At 36.7% G+C, this 8,183-nt stretch overlaps 1 long non-coding RNA gene across 1 annotated transcript in view; it reads right to left on the bottom strand.

Annotated features, from left to right (window-relative positions):
• Positions 1-5,896: 5,896 nt before the first annotated feature.
• The window catches only part of LOC146327318 (uncharacterized), a 195,909-nt gene continuing 193,622 nt past the window's right edge, over positions 5,897-8,183 (bottom strand). Inside the window, exon 2 of the long non-coding RNA XR_014770632.1 lies at positions 5,897-6,063. This is a non-coding gene — a long non-coding RNA (uncharacterized LOC146327318). The remainder of the gene's footprint in view (positions 6,064-8,183) is intronic.

The following is an 8,183-nucleotide window of genomic DNA, read 5'->3' as shown; positions in this document are numbered from 1 at the left end:
ACGATTGACCTTTTCCCTGAAAAAAATGGAAGTCCTATTTGAAACTGTAGTGATTTCTTTATACATGTTTGGTTGGAGAAACAATGTAATGTATTTTTCCTTTGCACAAACAGAGTAGACTTTTAAGTTAAGAAAGAATGGGAAACATCTCATTTTGTAGGAAACACTGAGGACTAGCATTAAATGGAGCCAAGGATCATAAAAAACTTTTTGGACCTCAAATAACACTCATGGACATAAAGGATTTTTTCGACAATGAATGTAACCCAGGTTCATTCAATCCTCATTCTGTATGTTTAGCATTTCTCTACACCTGTGATGACCCTGTCTGTTTTAAGTTCTGTTTTTGTTTAAAAGAAAATAATAAAAATAAAGTTGTTAAAAAGGAATTCACATTAAAGCCTTAACGCGTTAACTTTGACGGCCCTATTAAATATACATTCATCGCATAGTTTGTGTTTTGCAGCTACACCCTACCTCAGAAATGTTGTGTTTTTTGTCTGACAAATAATTACAGGAATATTTTTTAGTCATAATTTGTCTGCAATCTCATTATGTGAAAAAAAAAATAGTATCATTAAGCCAGTATCAGAAATTGTATCGAATCGTGAGTTGAATGTATTGTTACATCCCTAGTCACCATTAGGGATGTTCCTGGTGTAATTTCCCTGTTGATTAAGGCAAAATTGAATTTAGACTAATCGACTGGTCTAACACTAAGAAAACACTCAGAAAGCTGCTAAAATGTAGTAGAATTTATTGATTTATAATGTTAAACACTGTCCGAAAAAAATACTGTGTTTATTAAGAGCCATTTGAAGATGTTAATCACAGTCTTCAATCGCAAAATCGTACTTTAAATGCTGCTGAAACGCACGTTATTTTGCGCTGTGCAATACAAGCCTCACACATTGCTGTACAAAACATGACAACAACTCACTACATGTGGCTAATGTTAGTAATGCTAGCAGCAGCAGTTTGGCTTGCAGATTTATGTCCGTGTAAGTTCTTAATATGGGCACATTTCTCCAGTCGAGTGAATACATATCAGCTTATTCTGTCACAGTTTTACATTCATCTGTCCGACTTTGCAACTCTGGATGTTTATATCAGCAAACATCCCCAAACATCATCCAGACTTCTTCAGGTTTCTTCTTTTGTTTTTTGTTTTCTCACTGCTAAGCATTACTACAGCAAACTGTTGCATGAAGTCAGCCTCTGTTTTGTTTACATCTGCCTACCATCACAAGAGATTGCGCTTCCTCTGGTATATAAACTTGATAAGACTGAGGCTAAGAGTGACCCGGAGCACTTTTGAAGAAAATGTAAAAGATTTAATTGTCAGTGATTTATTATGAATGTACAATTCAATTTTCCAAAAATGTTTTTGTATACTGCCGATTACAGGTCTTACAAAGAAAGAAAATTTGAATTAGCAAAGGTCAGACTTTAAATAGAATGGAACTGGCCATGGACACTGCAATCTATACAATTCTAATCATACAGTTGGTCTAATAATGTTGGTTGGTTAATGGTTTAATAATTTGTGTATCAATTACTTTGTGGCTGATCAGGTTAATTATCAGCTAATTATTGTCAGTTTCTAACTGCAGGATGCAATAAATGGTTGCCCTTTGTGTGTGTTTACCTGTCACTCACTACTGAAAGTACACAACACAATAAAAACCCGATATTTTTATAATAGTGAAATATAAAATGAGTTTTTACGTTGTCTGATTGACTGCATTTATTTAGTGGTTTGATTAATGGTTTAAGGGAGACCTTGAAATACAACTTACGATGCACGTAGCGCTACGAAGGCTCTGGGAAACGGGGCCCAGGTCTGACAAAGAAAGAACCAATACTTTTATAGTCATACTCCTATTACGCTATACCACATGGAAGCAGCTTACCTTAATAGTGATAACGCACTTGCCACTCTGTATTTTACACCCAGCAGCAAAGTCTTGTAACACCAGTATACACACTGAGTGTTAAAGTGAAAAACATGGTGACACAAAACACTGCATGCCAAAAACATAATATAGGACAAGCAATTGTATAATTCCTCTGGAATAAAAAAAAAAAAAACATTCAAAAAACACAGAGAAATAACCACTGGCAAAGGACAATCCCATCCTTACTTTGTGATCATCTCATGAAATCTTTGAATTCATACAACAAAGTACGTAGTAATTTCTGTGGTAGTGGATCTTTTGTTTGTTCCGTTTTGTTATATGATTTTGTCTTTTATGTGATGTAGAACAGGAATTAGCTGTAAACCAGTTTTAAGTGAGTCAGAGCTGTTTAATTCTAACTGATTTTATTACATTATTTTTAATCTTTTCCTGCAAATAATAAATGAAATAAAATTGAAAAATGTTGTGTGTTACTGTAAGTTTTAATGCTTTCACAAAGTAATAAAACTATTTGTGCAGCATCATGCATAATGTACATAAGATGAGATAAGTACAACATTGACTTTGATGCATTATTAGTTTTTGTGCACCATCAGATTTGAACTTTTTCTCCCTTTCATACTGTTGGTGGATGAAATTTCCCCATCGACTTCCATTATACCCACATTTTTTGATCGCACAGCCATTACAGTATAAAAAGATGCATTCTGGTCTGTAGGGAAGAGGTCAAATTAGTTTTTAATGTTGACCACCTCATGACACCATTTACCCACTATAGGCCTATGAATGAAATGCTGGTCATAAAGCAATTATGAAAAAAATTCTAAATGTTTCAGTAATACTAGTTTTCATTTTCCCTGAAAAAACAAAACTCAGAAAACCAAATGCATATTGAGGGCAGAGGTTGCGCTAGACTTTTTCATTGTCTGTCATTTTGACTGACAGGGTCATAAAAATCCTGTCATAATCTATTTTTACCTGTCACTTTAATTTTTAAAATGATAATAATTACATATTCAATAGCATTTAATTTAGATGAATTTTTAATTAATATTCAGTCCAAAGAAGCTGAACAGAGAATCCACACCATACCTCTTTTATCAACACCAACATCGTTATTGTGCTTTTTGAAGAAACTTCAGCTGCTGACACTCAGCTGCTGTGACACTACGTATGTTCGAGATGATCCAGGCCTGCGCAGAATTGATCAGCGGTGATCGCCGCATAGTGCATGCGTGAGATTTGTGTCCGACTTGATCCCGACTTGCACATGTGGGCAACAATAACCTCACGAGATCGAGGCGGCCGCAGTTTGTAGAGCCAGATGCCGCAGCTGCTCTCCACCGACTGCAAACGCCTGGCTGTCACCTGATTGACAAGCTGACAGGCTCTGATTGGCTCATAATTTTGACAACAAACACCACTTGTTATATAAAATACTAATTTTCTGTGTAATTGTAATATTTAATGCTGCATATTAGTCTTCTGTTGTGCAATGAAGTTTTAATCTGTCAGCAAGCAGATATTTTGTGTCTGATAATAATAAAGGTTATGACTTATCAAAAGAACAGTTTAGTGCTTTACAAGGCAGATAAAAGAACAGATGTTACATGTGTCAAAAGGAGGATCTCTTCTATTTTAACTTCAATCAACGATCAAGAACACACTTTATTACTTCAGCTATGATCATGATCTGCAGACTACAGGTAACCTACAGGTGATCTAACAGGATGTTCGTGTCTCTTTCTCTACTCTCTCGTAAGTCTGTTGAAAACTGTCCGACTTGACAGCTTTTTGTCTCCACCTTCTGCTGCGGCCACCTGATCTCGTCTACTCTCCAGGCGAGGCGCAGTTCATCTCGAACGAACCTAATAGCTAATTAATATGCTCACTCGCCACCAAGTGGTCAGGGGTGTGAATTGCAACCTGTCAAAATGACAGATGACCTTCAGATTTTTCCGTCACCGTTTTAAAAAACCGGTCAACGACGGAAAATATTCAGTTAACGCGACCCCTGTTTGAGGGTGCATGGTTGGTTTTCTGTTTCATTTTGTTGGCGTCGGTGACACAGCTTATAAAATTGGCATTTAAAATATTAAAATTCTAAAAATATTTAAATATTTAGTAGTTTTGACCAGAACTGAGGTTAATTAACATATTTATGCAAAAAAAGTTGAAAAAATATTTATCTGATATATTTTTACAGCAGTTTTTGTTAGTGGCTGTTTTCAGCCACCAACAGTAATTCCAACAGTACTGAAACAGAGTTTATTCCAGATAGATATAATTTACTCTACTAAGTTGCCTTACTTGGCAGTTATCTCCCTGGATGCCCAACAGGCATTTGATCAAATTGAATGGAAGTACATGTTTGCTACTATTCTTGCCCCAAATCCTCCGTTTTGACTAATCATGACAGGTCTCCCCCTTTCTCACTGCACCATGAAACCAGGCAGGGTTGCTGCCTCTCCCCAATGCTCTTTGCGCTGACTTTCGAGCCTCTGGCCATTTCTATTAGAGCCAGTCCCCAAATCACTGGTATAAGTTGCGGCACATCTCATTGTACCATTGGTCTGTACGCAGGTGATATAATCTTATCTCTAAACCCAGAAAGCTGCCAAAAGCTGTTTATTATATCAAAAAGGGGAAACAGGGATGTTTTTAGATCTTTTAGTGTTAACTGGGGAAAAAGTTTGTTCATGCCCTTCTCTCATGGTCCCGACGCTGGCTTTCTCTGCAATCTACCCTTCAGACTTTCCACTGAACACCTTGTGTATCTCGGGATTAATATCACTAGAAACCCTAAATTTCTTTTTAAACTTAATTTTTTGGATTTGGGGACTAAAACTATGATAGATAAATGGAAATTTCTCTCTCTTTCTTTAATCGGATGCGTTAATATTATTAGGATGCTAGTACTCCCCAAATTTATTTCTCTCTTTCAATATGTCCCGATATTTCTTACATCTTCGTTCTTTAAAATATGCCCTTCATTTGGGCTAACGAAGGTGGCCAGGGCCTTCTTGTCTTCCAACATTATTACTGGGCCTGCAATGCCAGTTCATGGGTTTTCTCATCATTCTGCTGCTAGACAGGAGAGCAGTGCCTGTCTCAGATGGCCTGAGATTGAGTCTTGTAATGCAGTCTTACTCACTGGAGCCTCTTTAATGGCCTTTTTATTTTCAAAGCCAAATCCACCTATCAAATGTCTAAAGGATGACTTTATTTATTTATTTTTTTATATATTATTCAGTTTAAAGTCATTCATTCTGTTTCTTCTACTTGTGATAAGTGTAAGTCAGGTGATGGTGAGGAAGTGTTGAGTACAGAGAAAAAGATTTTTTTTATTAATCTAATATTACTACTGTGTAAATTCCATATTCATGAATGTAAACTTACAAACCTGTCTTGTTTTTATTTCTGCCAGCAAAAAATAAAACTGCTGTCTTTACCCATTTTTCTTTTTCCTTTACAAGAAAGGATTGCTGCAGAAACATGCCAATTTAAGTTTGTCCCACAACCATTACTTAGCACTTGAATGAATACGATAACCCAACTCAAAGAACATTACATGTCCTGTTCAAGAAAATGGCACTAACACCGAGATGTTCTGTGGTGATGGTGTAAATAGTCTCATGATTGCACTGTTGTTTTTCTTTCCATTTTGACAGTTCCACTTGTTTCAAAGTTTAAAACTAGGGTTGCAACTAAAGGTTATTTCCATTGTTGATTAATGCTGATTATATCTTCTCAATTAATCAAGTAGTTGTTTTGTCTATGAAATGCCACAAAATGGTGAAAAAAAAAGGTTTTTGTTTAGTGTCTCCCGAAGTGCACAATTATGCTCTCATATGTTTTATTTTGTCCACAACCCAAAGATATTTAGTAAACTGTAAAGGGTTAAAGAAACCACAACAACAACTCTCACATTTGAGAAACTGCATCAGAGAATTTTGACTTTTTTTGTCTTAAAAATTAATTTATTCATTCATTTTCTATAACCGCTTATTCCGTAAGGGTCGCGGGGCTGCTGGAGCCTATCCCAGCTGACATTGGGCAAGAGGTGGGGTACACCCTGGACAAGTCGCCAGTTCATCACAGGGCTGACACATAGACAGACAACCACTCACACTCACATTCACACCTACGGGCAATTTAGAGTCACTAATTAACCTAGCATGCATGTCTTTGGACTGTGGGAGGAAGCCGGAGAACCCGGAGAGAACCCACGCAGACACGGGGAGAACATGCAAACTCCGCACAGAAAAGCCCTGACCCAGCCAGGGAGGTGGGGGATCGAACTCAGGACCTTCTTGCTGTGAGGCAGCAGTGCTAACCACTGCACCACCGTGCCGCCCTTCTTAAAAATCACTCAAAGCAATTAACAGATTATCAAAATAGTTGGCAGTTTGTTGGCAATATCAAGATTCTCTTGGACTGAACTAATATATTATCTTTCCTCATCTCGTTGTGATGGCCCACTAGCAGATGTAGACATAAAATATTTTTATATTGTGGTGGATTTATTGGACCATGATGCTGTATTCGCTGTGTAAAGATTTATTTCATCACAACTTACAATTTACAATTTAATTTAGCAGACATTTTTATCTAAAGTCACGTACATCTGAGAGCTGATACAACACACAAGCAAGGATCTAGTCATGAGAGAACAACACGAATAAGTCCCATGAAGCAAAGTTCAAGTCTGACTGAGAGACTCTGACAATCGTTCCACCAGAATGGAAGAGTCTAGCAAGTGACCTTGAACTCTGTTGTGGTGGTCGAATCTGGTGTCTTTCATTTTAGATTATTAGAACATGATGTTGGTCTAAACCGTGGAAGAAAATACAGGTGTATTTACCAGAAAATGTAAGTGGTTGTAAGTCACCATTTACGTTTCACTTTCAAAGAAACTGCCCATAAAAATTGTACAGATTTGATATTTGATATTTGACAGTCACTGTGCTCCAGTTTCTTCTCTAAAAGATAAATCTGTAATTTTTACCCAGTAAATATATAAATAACCTGAGGCACAGCACATCTTAAGACAGAAGTTGTTGTCCCTTTATGCCACAAGAGGGAGTATATGTTTAATGAGCTCAAGGAATTACATACATCACACACCTTATGCTGTGGTGCTTTAAAAGAAAGGCTGGGCAGAAATGTATAAAAACACTGCAAACTCTGGCTTTTTTGCAGAATACCAACCATGTAAAGGAAAAGAAAATAAGAATTCTTTATTCAAGGGTCAGACAGATACAGCTACCATTTCCTGCCACCTACAAAGTTTTAGAGGAATGGATTTTTTTTTTTATTCATATAGATATTCTGGGGCAGTGGTTCTCAAACAGGGGTCTGTGGCCCAAGTGAATTGGTGAAAAGTTTTTCGACTCATTAATTAAAAAAGAATATGTAAATAAATATCTAGCCTATAGTTTTATTCATAATTCAACAAATAATATATGTTTAATCTTAGCAGTGCCTTTAGCTATAATGAAATGAGACAGAATAAGCAATGCCTGAAGTGACAATAAAGTCATTTCTGGTTTTGGTTTAACTTCTATTCCAATTGCTGATTTGAGGACATGGACCAAAAAAGCAAGTGGATTTTTCATTGTTATTATTTTTTGTTTGTTTGTTTGTTTGATTGATATATCGATATATAATGATATATTGTATATTTGTTTATCCTAATTATCAAAGTTAAATACAGTTTGGGAGGGATGATACATAGACCCCTCTTCAAGATCAAGATCCGGTTGCTCACCTGGTAGAACACATGCCTTATTTGCAAAGGCGGACTCCTTGTGCAGAGGGTTTCATTCTAGCCCTTGGACATGTGCTGCATGTCATCTGTTCTCTCTCTGCCACCTGTCCTATCACATTCTTCAGTCTGCCCTGTTATTGAAGCCAAAAAAATCAAGCTGTAATGTTATTCAATACATAAGACATGATTTTTAATGTCTGTAATGTGGAAACTAGCTTCTAACCCCTGAGTGGAAAATGAAGTGCTTTATACCAGCTTATCTCACTGTTAGGAGATATATTTTAAATTTTGCATGTCTAGAATAGATTTGAAAAGAATCTCAAGTCAATCTATGTTTGGATTCCTCATTAGCTCAACTGTAATTACCCATGTTCCATATGCAAAAACTGCATCCTTACTGCAGCGGCCCTGGTTTGATTCCAGTCAGAGTAGGGAGGAGGCTTAAGTGTTTCTTAAGCAGAGGAGAACATGACAAAGAATTGATGAGAGACAGT

The sequence above is a fragment of the Lutjanus erythropterus genome, chromosome 5, assembly GCF_056507025.1.
Source record: "Lutjanus erythropterus isolate fLutEry1 chromosome 5, fLutEry1.hap2, whole genome shotgun sequence".
Taxonomy (NCBI): domain Eukaryota; kingdom Metazoa; phylum Chordata; class Actinopteri; order Lutjaniformes; family Lutjanidae; genus Lutjanus; species Lutjanus erythropterus.
The sequence above is the reverse complement of the archived record's forward strand: the minus strand, read 5'-3'. Positions and strand labels throughout refer to the sequence as shown.